A 13,725-nucleotide genomic window follows, 5' to 3' on the forward strand; every position below is an offset into this window, starting at 1 on the left:
CTTTTGGTATAAGGGTTATATATGCTTCCATCCATGAGTTCGGGACCTTAGCTTCTATTAATTGTTGAATTCATCCTGGCGGGCTCCTCATGTATGGTCCAGATTAGAAAAAACACAGGACAAGTGTTTTCTCGGGATGAGAGAGCAGCAAACAAAAGGCTACAATCTCTTTTATTAGGTACCAAAATACAGCGTCATCAGAAGGCGTTATTATGACTACACATCTCACATTACGTACAAGAGATGGGAAAACAATAGTAATGATGCAAAGCGGAACTTTAACTCTGGCTTTTTACAATTCTCAGATATTATTAGGCGAGAGGCCCATCTCCGTTATCTGCTTCTCAGGAATGTGATTCTCAGGAAGGAGATAAGAGATATTTTTACTTTGTATCCCAGGATGTTTATACAAGGAGATATCTTTACTTTTGCAGGCACATCCTATGTTAAAAACAATGAGAGAATGAATAGGGCCCTTCATATAGTATCCATGTGAACCCGCTTTTCATTGTCTGGTTATTTCGGTGCTAAGCTCCATACAAGTGTCCAACCAGTTAAACTGGTATAAACATGTTTTATGGCCACCGCATTCCCACATTTCCTCTGTTTTTGTTTTTTGCAACTAGGTTCAGCTGTATTGTTATTATGATGTTCTCTTTATGCCTGGGAAACATGTCTATCATCATAGCAAACAAAGCAGGAATATATTGAATACATACAAAAATAAGCAAAGCAATAAGAAAGGCATACAAATGGTTATACATGTTATTATAGTTAGTTTCTTAAGTCATAGGGAGATTGTCTCCTTTATTCCCCTGATCCCATTACCACATATGAATCTAACTCAGAATCTGTAAGTTCTTCCATAGGGCAGGGACCAAGTTGATCAAGAAGATGTTCTGTCAAAGCTAGTTCCTTCTCAACTTGAATCTCTTTTACCGCTCTGATAGATAATTGTCTAATGATTGGTATCACACATGGGATGAACGTTAAACCAGCTATTGCGCATATGAACAAAAATATCATTTGCTTAATCCATCCGGATCCAGGCACCCAAGAAAACCACATGTCAGGAGTTTGTAACCTCTGAGTTATCTTGGAAGCCCTATCTTGCAAGTCCCGAGCACCTCCTCTGACCACACCTGATTTGTTCCTCCAGTTCCAGAAGGGCTTTGGTTTCACTTATCAGGACGTCCTTCCTATTGGAGGGAATAAAACCTTTGCATATTTGCAGAAGGGAGGGGAGACATTGGATACAGCAACAAAGCAAAACAAGCAGTACAATTATAGATACAATAGTTGGCATAATTGATTTCAATCAAGAACCATCCAGGAGCCATGACCAAAGAGCAGTCCAGGTGTCAATGGCGCCAGATCCATTGGATGATAAGGGATTGTTTTTTGATCAAGTTTTCCATATGTTCTATGGTGTGAGTGATGTTATACTGATAATCAGATACATAGGTACAACAATGTGAATGTATAAGGGCACAATCGCCTCCTTTAGCTAAGGCTTATCGGTTTTATAAGACTACCTCTCTGATTTCAGCCAGTTCTTTATTCATCAGCTTCAGCACCTTGATAGTCTCGTTGAACATATATACTGTCCAGTTATTTAATAAATGAAGATCCCAATAGTTCATTGCCACCCGAGATTGGGCAAGATGCCTCTGGATATCTGAGTTTTTAATGAGCCACCCAGTGTCAGTGATGGGTGTGGTTTAGGAAATAGGAGTAGTGGAGTTTGTCCGATTAGCAGCTATTTGAATGTCTTTTACTGTCCCATCATGATTGAATGTAGAGGCTGCTGACATGAAGGATCATGAGATGTAGGGGCAATAGATGCAAGATCGTAACTTAATTCCAGAATCCATGATATATAGTCTCCTTTATGCAATTGTTACAGAGGCCCATTGTTCTTATTCACTCCCCCCTCAGCTGGAAATGTCAATATGGGAACCTTAGGTGTTGGAGTAGACTTAGGTAGAAAATAAGGACCTTGTACATAGACAATACGTTTGTGGCAGGAGCATTCTTACATGGTCACTTGAGAGTCCCAAAGCTAACAATGTCCAAGGCCATAAACAAATCATAGTCACTTATACGTGTGAAACAAAATTACTAGCAAAATTAGAAAAACAATTCTACTAACATTAGTATGTGTAAGAAAGTGTTAAAATGTATATGTACAATGTGAAGGTATTTTTGTCTCCTGATGAAATCTTCCGCTGTGCGCAGGGGACCAACTTCCGGTGTAGTTCTGCAAAGCTGATGGTCACCACCTTGCGTTAAGAGTCTGTTGCCGGGAGGACTCAGCAAGATGTTTTTTCTCTTAAATGTCAGCACCAAGGGTTTCTCCTTCTTTTTGTTGTAAATGAAATGGTCTTACGTGTCTTTTGGGGATCCAAATGATGCGATCATTGTCCTGGACAGCAGCATATCCATGGCCCCAGGTAATAAGGTCAGCGGGCCCTCTCCATGCAGGATCAGGTAGTTGGCGGAAATATACCTTCGGTTTTGGAGTGGCTGATGGAGAAGCAGAAAAATGACGGGTTGCAGCCGACGTGGGAGGCTGTCCAGTCAGGTTAAGAAAGTTCAAAGTATATAAACAAAGATTGAGTTTGTTTTGCATGGCTGGGAGGCCGAGGCATTTTTCCTCTTTCAATTTTATAAGCCAAATTTGTGTGTGATGGATCACTTGTTACAAAAGTCTGCAAAGGCAGTACTGGTGTACCCAGGTCCATTGTCAGTTTTAAGTTCAATTGGGCGTCCCATCGATGCAGAAGTCCGAATACAATGATTTATTACATGTTTGGTTGCTTCCCCCCTTTTTTGGGAATGCCAATAATAAATCCTGAATAAGTGTCCACGGAAACATGCAAATATTTCCATGGGGCAAAGGATGGGTACTGAGTTACATCCATTTGCCAGATTTCACAAGCTTTAAGTCCTCTAGGGTTAACACCCATAGGGATAGAATGAGCTTGTTGACTACAGGTAGGACATTGTTGTATGATGGCAGTCGCTTCGGCTGCCGTGAGACCAAATTGTTTCACTAATGCTTTTTTATTTTGATGAAAATAGGCATGACTGTCCCATGGTGTAATAGGAGATATTACCATGAGCGCAGTTGCAGCAGCATCAGCTTTGTCATTTCCCTCTTCCAATCTCTGTCTCCGCTACCCACAATATCTATAACCTTCCAATAAACAAATCTCCTTATCACACTAAACATTCAAGTCCTTCTCTCACTGCCATTCTGACTTCCAAGCCAGCCCGTCTGTGCAAACCAACTTTCTCTTAAACAATTCAACTCCTTCTTACATTCCCTGTAACACTGGATTCTTTGCATACCAGTCTTTATTCAAAATAGCACAATTATCTATTCACAGCCTACAATATCCAGTCAATCCTAAAAATTTCCTCAACTCTTCAGGTGTTACTTCTTTCATTAATTAAATGTCCTAAGTATTTTATCTCTCTGTCTACATATTGTAACTTCTAACTCATCTCTGTGATAATTCCAAACAAACAAACAAATAAACAAACAACAGACAAACAAAGAACAAACATGCCATCTGTTAACATGCAAAATGCACGTAGACATAAAAACATTAAGGAGTATTTTGAGTCAATGCTCTGAAATAGAATTGGGTATGAAAGTATTTAAAACGTCAAAAATGTTCAGAAGGAAAAAAATCAAAATTGCATTCTGAGCCATTCAGTGCTCTGCAAAGGCAGGTATCAGATATCACCCTTTCACTCCCGCCTTTCTCTGGCTGGTTCTCTGAGAGAAAAAAAAATGGTTAAAAGTACAAAGTAGCCCCCCCCCTCTTTCGTGCCTCTCATCTCCCAGGGAAAAAAGGAGGGGGTGAGGGAAAGGAAAAAATTTTTTAAAACAGACCAAGCCTCCCTTCTCCTCGGAGGGCAGGGAGAGAAAAGAAAAAAGGTGCTTATACACAAAATTACATTTCATGCAATCCAATACACACCCATTCACATCTGTACTGCAATCAGACCTTTTGTATAATACATCCTTCATGCGAATCAGTCATTCAAATTATTTCAATGAACTAGTTTATTCCCAAAACAGTGAAAAAATTCAGGCAACAGTCATAATCACAAAAAGTGATATGGGCCCATAACCATTGCCCGGTTTTCCACAGTTTCAAGTTCAAACCCAGTCAATTTTTTGCTGGCCAGCCAAGCATATCAATTCCACACACTATCATTATAGATGCACATCAACAAAATATTTTTAAACAGAAATCACTTCAAGTTGATTAGTTCAAATTATCTGAGTCTTCCCATTTAGACAGGCTCTAATTTTATTTCCTGCTAAACCCCGGGTGGGAAGAACAATAAACAATTTATTTATTTATTTATTTATTTTTTCAGCCTGAGAAACATACTGAGAGTCAGAGATCAAATTAAAAGCTTGTTGAGAAAAAGTGTGAAAGCTAAGATAGTCGCAGACAATTAGTGTAAGATTCTTTCCAGATGTCGTCATGAGTATCCTTGTAAGCAATGGCTCCTCTGGAGAAAATCATTAAGCAAGTAAACCTAGGATCTTTAGGCAAATGATATGAAATACAGTTTACATAGTCAGTTAGAGCACACTGAAGAGATGAATCATTCCGAAGACAAAGGTAAAAGTCAGATTTTGAGATAGAAAGAATAATATTTATTAGATCAGTTCCATTTCTTCGACAGTCTGGATTACGTCCCAAGGTTATAATTTCAGCAATAGCTTAAATAAAGGGTAAAACATTTTTAGATGGTAATGAGACAAATAAAGCAATGTACTTTTTGCTGTTCTAAAACAGAATTAAATCTCCTGGCTTTTTTCTTTTAGTCAATAACTCAAATAATGGACTAAGTAAATGCATAGGTAAAGAAAAATATGAGCGGACCTAATTAATAGTACCCAGTAATTGTTGCAAATTTAACTTTGGGTAACTTTAAAAGCCGGAGCTTTTGTTGACGCTTGCCAGAGACAAGCATTTTTCTGAAGGCTTGTTAAGCACATTCAGAAGAAGCTTGCAAAATTGCAGCCGGCAGACACACAGAAAGCATTTCAGCAATTTCTTTTTGTATTCCATCCCCCTTTTTTTGTCTAACTGTTTCTTTAAATTCTGCTTAGTGGGGGTGTAACTGACTCCTTCAGAATGAGCTGATGTTTAATTTCATGCCGTGCGTCTGTGTGGGTGATTTAACATGAGAGCAATCTCTCAACAAAGTCTGAAAAGGAACTATTAACAGTGTCCTGAAGGCTTTTTTATTTATTTATTTTTAATGTATCATAAAACACTCTATAACTAATCTCCAGAGTGCAAAAAATTTTTTCAGGGCTGGGGAGGTTTGTGGAGGCATGTTCCCATCTGCTTCCACATATTCACTTTTAAAGAGCCCTTTTATTGCCAAAAGTATTTTAGAAGGTAAATCAAATTCTTTTTTATCACGGGCAGGACTTTCCCGTTATCTTTTAAAAACCAATAATATTAGTCTTGGATATCTCACCAAGCTCTTGCAAATGCTTCGTTTGCTGCTTGGTAAGACTCCCCCCCATACTCACGAAAGATTGTTGCCGTGTTTCAGGCTAAATCGTGGTGCACAGCCTCTTCCAGGCGGTGAGAACAGGGGTTCCAAGAAACGTATAGCCTCAGCGGGTTATCACGTCGAGACGTATCTGTTTCAGAGATCACGTCGGGGACACCAGATGTTGAATTCATCCTGGCGGGCTCCTCATGTATGGTCCAGATTAGAAAAAACACAGGACAAGTGTTTTCTCGGGATGAGAGAGCAGCAAACAAAAGGCTACAATCTCTTTTATTAGGTACCAAAATACAGCGTCATCAGAAGGCGTTATTATGACTACACATCTCACATTACGTACAAGAGATGGGAAAACAATAGTAATGATGCAAAGCGGAACTTTAACTCTGGCTTTTTACAATTCTCAGATATTATTAGGCGAGAGGCCCATCTCCGTTATCTGCTTCTCAGGAATGTGATTCTCAGGAAGGAGATAAGAGATATTTTTACTTTGTATCCCAGGATGTTTATACAAGGAGATATCTTTACTTTTGCAGGCACATCCTATGTTAAAAACAATGAGAGAATGAATAGGGCCCTTCATATAGTATCCATGTGAACCCGCTTTTCATTGTCTGGTTATTTCGGTGCTAAGCTCCATACAAGTGTCCAACCAGTTAAACTGGTATAAACATGTTTTATGGCCACCGCATTCCCACAATTAATAAGTCATTAAATACTTGTAACATTGTATTACTTAATACATCTTGCAACCTTTTATATAGTTCTGCTGGTAATTCATCTGGTCCTGGTGTTTTGCCATTCTTCTGTTTTTTAATTCCGTCCATCAATTCCATCATCAATATTATTTCTTCTAATGCCTTTTTAAATTTTTCTGGAATTTTAGGGATCATTGCTTTTTCTAAGTATTGTTCTATTTTCCTTTTCTTGTTGATATAAACTCTTATAATATTTCTCAATTATTTTTTTCTTTTCCTCATTTTGATAACGTATCTTTCCATCTTGATCTAATAATTGGCTTATCAGTTTTTTTTTTCTTTTTCATTCTTCATTTTGTATGACAGCCATCTTCCTGGCTTATTCGCATTTTCAAAGAAGTTTTGCTTTGTTGATTTTATTTTAATTGGCAGTTCTTCATTAAATTCAATTTATGTTTTTGCAAGTCCATCACATTTTTAATCTTTTTGTCTTGTGGGTTTTTTTGTAGATCTTTCTCTAATTTCTTATACTCCTCCTCCAACTTCTTTTGAGTTTGTCTATTCTGTTTGTTCCTTTTTTCTATGTGTGTCATTGCCAGTCCTCTTATGTATGCCTTACTGGTATCCCATACTTTTTGCAGTGATGTATCTTCTTTTCTGTTTTCTTTAAAGAAAAAGGTAAGTTCTTTTTCCATATATTGTAAAAAATCCTTTTCATTTAATAAATTTTGATTTAATCTCCATCTCATTCTTTTTCTCTGCCCCTTCCATGTCAATGTTATTGGGCTGTAGTCTGCTCATGTATTTGTTTCTATATCAATCTTGTCTATCTTAGATATTAAATCTGTTGACATCCACATCATATCTATTCTTGACCACGACATGTACCTATTTGAGTAGAATGTATACTGTGTCAGGTTTCGGTGCTATCTTGAATAAACTTCATTCTCAAGCGCAAGCTGTCTAATGAATCATTTTATTTTTAAGAATAGCAGAATCCGACATTTCTGATTCAAATTGCAGCCAAACTGGCCCCTCCTTCCAACCCCCTCCTCTTCCGCTCTCCAACCCCAATATCCCATTGGCCATCATACAGATCCATCTCTACACCCCGGCACGTTCTTTTCACAGGAATGCAGCCCCCATCCTCGTCTCCCAGGAAACGCTATCTGTACATACAAAACTAGGTAAAAGTTCATCTCAGCAATAAATCAAGCTTCCGCTCTTTCTGCTTCAACTTGTTATGTCAGCGCTGGAAGAAAGCCTAATTTGGAACGCTGACATCCGGCCCCTCTCCCTTCACTTCTGCGACATCACCTATCCCATAGGGAAAACACAACAAGATTAGTCTCATCAGCCCCTCCCTGGCTGTGCACCCCCCCTCCCGGCTTTCCCGGGTGGTCTGCATGGAATTTTGCTATAAGGCGATCAGCTTGGATGTTTGCGCTCTTCACCCAGGAAGCCTCTGACAATGGGTAACCCTTCCATTTAATTAAGTACTGAAGGCGCCCCCTGTGCCATCTTGAATCAAGAATCCGCTGCACTTCGTAGTGCGTTTGGCCCCCAACAACCAGGGGCCCAGGGGGTTCACGTGGCGTTGGCCTTAAGGTAGACCCCACTACAGGTTTTAGAAGGCTACTGTGAAAAACGGGGTGAATTTTCCCCAAAAGCCGTGGCAACTGCAATTGCACTGTAACGGGGTTGATTATTTTTATTATAGGAAATGGTCCTATAAATTTTGGGCCCAATTTCCTGCTCGGGAGTCTAAGTCTCAAGTACTTGGTGGAGAGGTAAACTTTCTCTCCCAGCTGAAATGGTCTTTGGGGAGTTCGGTGCTTGTCTGCTTGGTCCTTATAAGATTGAGCCGCCTTTGCCAGCGCCCTCTTAACATTTTCCCAAGTTTGTCTCAACATTGCCATCCAGTCGGTCAAACTGACTGAGGAAGGGGGCTCCCTCGGGTATTCTGGCATGGGAACAAAATCCATGCCACTCACTATTTTGAACGGGGTTAGCCCCGTGCTGCTGTGGACAGCATTATTATATGCAACCTCCGCAAAAGATAGGAGGTCTGCCCAATTGGACTGCTGGTAGTCGACGTAGCATTTTAAATACTGTTCTATCATAGCGTTCAGTCTTTCTGCCCCCCCATTGGTGCTCGGGTGAAATGCTGAGCTGAGCCCTTGGGATGAACCTATGGACCGTAGAAACTCCCTCCAGAACTTTGCTGTGAACTGGACCCCTCTGTCGGAAATGATTCTCCTGGGGACTCCATGTAGGCGGTAAATGTGTTTCAGGAACAGTTTGGATAACTGACGGGCTGAAGGCAGTCCACTACAAGGAATGAAGTGTGCCTGTTTGGAGAATAAGTCTATTACAGTCCAGATCACTGTATTTCCACTGCTCCTCGGTAGGTCTACTATAAAGTCCATTGCAATCTCCTCCCATGGTCTTGTTGGCTCAGCTACTGGTTGCAACAATCCAGGCGGGCACCCTGGCCTTGTCTTCATCATGGCACAAATGGTGCAGCTTTTTACATAACTGTCTACGTCCTTTCTCATATGTGGCCACCAGAACTGCCTTCGTACTAGGTGCAGAGTCTTTAGGAACCCGAAGTGTCCTGCTGGTTTAACATCGTGGCTCCTCTTGAGAATCAGGATGCGTAAACTCTGTGGGACATAGAGCTTTGTCCCCCTCCATGCTAGTTCATCTCTTTTTGTCAAGAGATGTTGATTGTCCCGATACCAGGGGTCTGTCAGCATTTCATTTTTTAATTTCGCAGTTAAGTCACTTGCAAGTTGGCCTTGCTGGTCACGTCGTTGCCGTCTGGTTACCACTTGGGCCGCAGCTTGGGTGGAGGGGATGATGGCATTCACTACCTGCTCCTGCTCACTGTTGTATTGGGGCATCCGGGAGAGGGCATCAGCCAGGAAATTTCTCCCACCTGGGATGTGCTTAAGCTCGAAATTGAAACGATTGAAGTATTGTGCCCACCGCACTTGCCTGGGCGACAGTTTTCGTGGGGTTTTTAGGGCCTCTAGGTTTTTATGATCAGTCCAGACTTCAAATGGTTTCTGGCCTCCCTCTAGAAGATGCCGCCAGGTCAACAAGGCCCACCTTACTGCAAACGCTTCCTTCTCCCACGCCGCCCATCGCCTCTCCGTATAGGTGAGTTTGCGGGAGGTGTAGGCGCAGGGTTGTAGATCACCTTGGTTGTTCTTTTGGAGTAACACGGCTCCTACTGCCACATCACTTGCATCTGCTTGGATGACAAAAGGCTGTTTTGGATCCGGGTGTTTTAAGACAGGTTCTTTCGCGAACAGTCCTTTTAGCGTCTCAAATGCCTGTTGGCAGGTCAGGTCCCACTGTAGGGGTTGTCCCGGGCTAGGTTTCATCGCTGGGCTTCCTGTTTTAGGAGATCTGTCAAAGGTTTGGCGATCTTCGCGAACGAGGGGATGAATTGTCTGTAGAAATTCGCAAAGCCTAGAAAACTTTGCAGTTGTCTGCGGGTGCGAGGGGGCTGCCATTGTAGAACTGATTGGACCTTGGCTGGGTCCATCTCTATCCCCTCATTTGATACTTGGTAGCCCAGGTAGTCTAGCTGTGATTGGTGGAAATCGCATTTTGGCAGTTTGACATATAGGTTTGCCTGTAGCAGTTTTTTCAGTACTTGGCGGACGAGGGGTATATGTTCGTCTATGGTCTCCGTGTAGATAAGAATATCGTCCAGGTAGACGAGGACCCCTTTGTAAAGGTGTTCATGTAAGACTTCGTTTATTAACTGCATGAACACTGCCGGGGCTCCTTGCAATCCAAAAGGCATTACTTTAAACTGGAAACTACCCAGGGGGCAGTTGAATGCTGTTTTCCATTCATCTCCTGCCCTTATGCGTACTCGGTAATAAGCTTCTCGAAGGTCTAGTTTGGTGAAAACCTTCCCTTTTGCTAGGTGGGCTAACATGTCTTTCATGAGGGGAAGGGGGTACAAGTTGTGTACGCAAACAGCGTTGATACTTCGAAAGTCGACCACCAGTCTCATGGAGTCGTCCTTTTTCTCTTTAAACATGACCGGCACCGCTACCCTTGGTTTCACTGGCTCAATAAATCCCCTTTGTAAGTTTTTGTCTATGTAGTCCCGCATTTCCTGCATTTCTCGGGGCGTCATGGCATACATTTTTGGTTTGGGTAGTTTCGCTCCTGGGATAATCTCGATGGCACAATCGGTCTCGCGGTGGGGGGGCAGAATGTCACACTCGGCCTCGCTGAATACCCCTGCAAGGTCTTGGTACTCCCTTGGGATCTGGTTTGTGTTACAAGCGGTGGTGGGTGCGGCTGCCAATTGCTTTGCTGCACCTTCTGGGAGGGACCCTTGTGTTGGTGGTGTTTTCTTCTGTAGTGGAGGGCTGCTTTGGGGTTTCAGCATGGGAGGGAATTCTTCTGGTCGGGGCGGCAGGGGTTGGGGCCCCTTTGCTATTCTCAGCCTGCGGGTTCCCTCTTGCCACCAAATGATTGGGCCCCATTTGTCGAGCCATGAGAGTCCCAATATGACTGGTTCTGTCATCTTGGGGGCTATTATGAAGCGGATTGTCTCCCAGTGATCTGCGAGTTCTAGTCTCACGGGTTCAGTCAAGTGCGTGGCGTACGTTCCTCCCACTAGGGACCCATCAACTTGCTCGAAGCGAATTGGTTGTTTGAGCTGTTTAGCTCGGATTCCCAATTTTAGAACTGTGGGTAGGTTGATTAGGCACCGTGTGCTACCCGAGTCTATTAGGGCTTGGAAAGTCTCTTGGGCCCCTGTTTTGGGGGCTGTTAGGCGTATGGGGAAAAGAAAAGGATGGACGGGTCCACTCACCATCGGGTCATCCTCGCCTTCGTCTTCCGTGTCATAGGGTTCAGGGAACTGATCTCCCTCATCTGGGATTCCTCTGGATTTGAGGAGCTTCCTGCGGTACGTGGGTGACGCGCTTGGGCCCTCGTTCCGGTCGTGCTTTGGGCGGTGGAGCTGGTCCCGGTCTAGGCGTTCCACATCTTGCTGCTATGTGGCCGCTTCCCCCACATCTGTAGCATTTCAGTGGGCTCCGTGGGGCAGTTGGTCTGTAGGAGGGCTGTGATGTTGGGGTTTCTCGTCTGTTGAGTGGCCCCTGGTCTGGTCGGCCTCTCTTCTTTCCCTCTGGTGGTTTTGACGTGTCACTCGCCCGCAGCCCTCTGTCGACTTTTATCGCTACCCGGAACCATTCAGCGAGTCGGTTTGGGATGTCACGATAGGCAGTCACTTGGGAAATTCTTTTATCTAGGCTTGTTCTAAAAAAATACACCAGCAATCGCTCTGGTAGGGGAGGCAGTGTCCCAATGACTCTCCTGAATTCATGGATATGCTCTCTGATAGGCTTCCCCCTCTGCATTAGGTTTCTGAGCTCGTCTTCCACATAGGGGTCCTCCTCCTCCTCCTCATAACGGGCTCTCAATAGTTGCAAGAACCCATCCGCATTTTGTAGCTGGGGAGCCCTGTATTTGTAGAGTGATGCTGACCACCTCTTTGCTTCTCCCTCCAGCCCTTCCGAGATAGCATTCACTAGGGCTCTGGGGAAAGGGTAGAGGTGTCCGAACCGCTCTATGTATATCTCAGCTGAATCGAGGAATTGGGCGAGGTTGTCTGGGTCACCATCGAACTTCCCTCTGAACTGGGGTGGCTCCTCCCTCTCTGCCCTCTCCTCTCTGTGCTGAGCTCTGGAGGGCCAGCCCTGGTGTTGATAGTCCTCTGCCTCGTCTCTCATCCTGGGGTGGGGAGGTGCTGCCTTGTCTGGGCTTCGCTGCCATTCCCATCCCCAGCTCGCCCTTCCCAATTCACTTACGGGTTTTTCTTTATCTTTTGCCTTTGCAAAAGGGGATTTCGCCTCTAAGGCTTTTGGCACAGTCCCCGGGTACTTATCTGCTTCACGTTTCTTTGCTTGAAGTTCTGCGGGGAGGGAAGGTGAAGAAAGTTGAACCTTTGTATTTTCCAAGTTGGCTGGAATCACGACCGCTTCTGCCCCTTCCGTTTCTTGAAGCAGGCTTTCCTCCGATAGCTTGGTTTCAGCCATAGTCCGTCCGACCAGATGTCTGGGAGGGAACGGGATGATTTAAACTCAGCCAGCCTGGATTTGGAGGAGAGTTTGGCTGTCTGTCAGGTTTCGGTGCTATCTTGAATAAACTTCATTCTCAAGCGCAAGCTGTCTAATGAATCATTTTATTTTTAAGAATAGCAGAATCCGACATTTCTGATTCAAATTGCAGCCAAACTGGCCCCTCCTTCCAACCCCCTCCTCTTCCGCTCTCCAACCCCAATATCCCATTGGCCATCATACAGATCCATCTCTACACCCCGGCACGTTCTTTTCACAGGAATGCAGCCCCCATCCTCGTCTCCCAGGAAACACTATCTGTACATACAAAACTAGGTAAAAGTTCATCTCAGCAATAAATCAAGCTTCCGCTCTTTCTGCTTCAACTTGTTATGTCAGCGCTGGAAGAAAGCCTAATTTGGAACGCTGACATCCTGCTTCTCCTTTAGATTTCTTTTTCTCCATGCATCTTGTAAACTTAATTCCTGTATCATTATATGAAATGCTTTAGGGAGCGTCTTAATTTTTTATTCACTTTTGTCGATTTATAATCTAACTCATTGTTAACAATCGCATTGAAATCTCCTGTTATGGAGGACTTCTGGCAGTGATGTAGGGTCATGGTGGCACGGAAAAAGAAGCCCTCTGTTCCCAGTGCTGAATTTCTAAGTTTTTTGAGCCCTTTTGGGCAAAGATCAGTCCTGGAGGGATCGGCAGTAAGGAGGGGAATCTTTGGAGGAGGCGAGGAGAGGTGCGTCTCCTGCCACACCAAGAAGGACTCTCATTCTGAACTTAGAAGAAGCTGGCCGGCGCAGCTGATTCAGAGGCCCGACGCCCCGAGAGAGAGCAACGGGAAGCAGAACAGTGAGTATGGTGCAAAGACCGGCAGTGTAAGCAGACTGAGAATAATTTAAATACTTTTATTCTGTGGGAGACCGAAGAGGAGGAGGTGATTTTCAGAGGGGCAGCGGACAAGAGAAAACTCAGAATTTAAATGGGCGGCAAACGATGAGGAGAGTTAAAAGGAAGAGGGCGAACTTTAACCAGACGCAAAAATTAAAAGACTGAAACGCTAATATATGAAAAAATAGAACATGGATAGAGGCTTGTTTGAAAGCTGGATTGAGAAAGGAATTGGACACTATATTAATCCGCTTTTTAGGAAAGAAAGAGGTTGTTTGGCAAAGTAAGAAACACGTGTGACTGTGCAGATTGCAGATCGCCATATTGAAACATTCTAAGCCAGAAAGGAAATTAGAAACGGAAAAAAAAGGCTACAGTGAAGATATATCAGGAACTTTTCTAAAAATATACAACAATTTGGACATATAGAACTCTTGATAATATATTATTATTCCTTTTTTCCCTCTTCC

Source organism: Pituophis catenifer, unplaced genomic scaffold (assembly GCF_029215685.1).
Source record: "Pituophis catenifer annectens isolate HBS135680 unplaced genomic scaffold, rPitCat1.0.hap2 SCAF_3, whole genome shotgun sequence".
In the NCBI taxonomy this organism is placed as follows: domain Eukaryota; kingdom Metazoa; phylum Chordata; class Lepidosauria; order Squamata; family Colubridae; genus Pituophis; species Pituophis catenifer.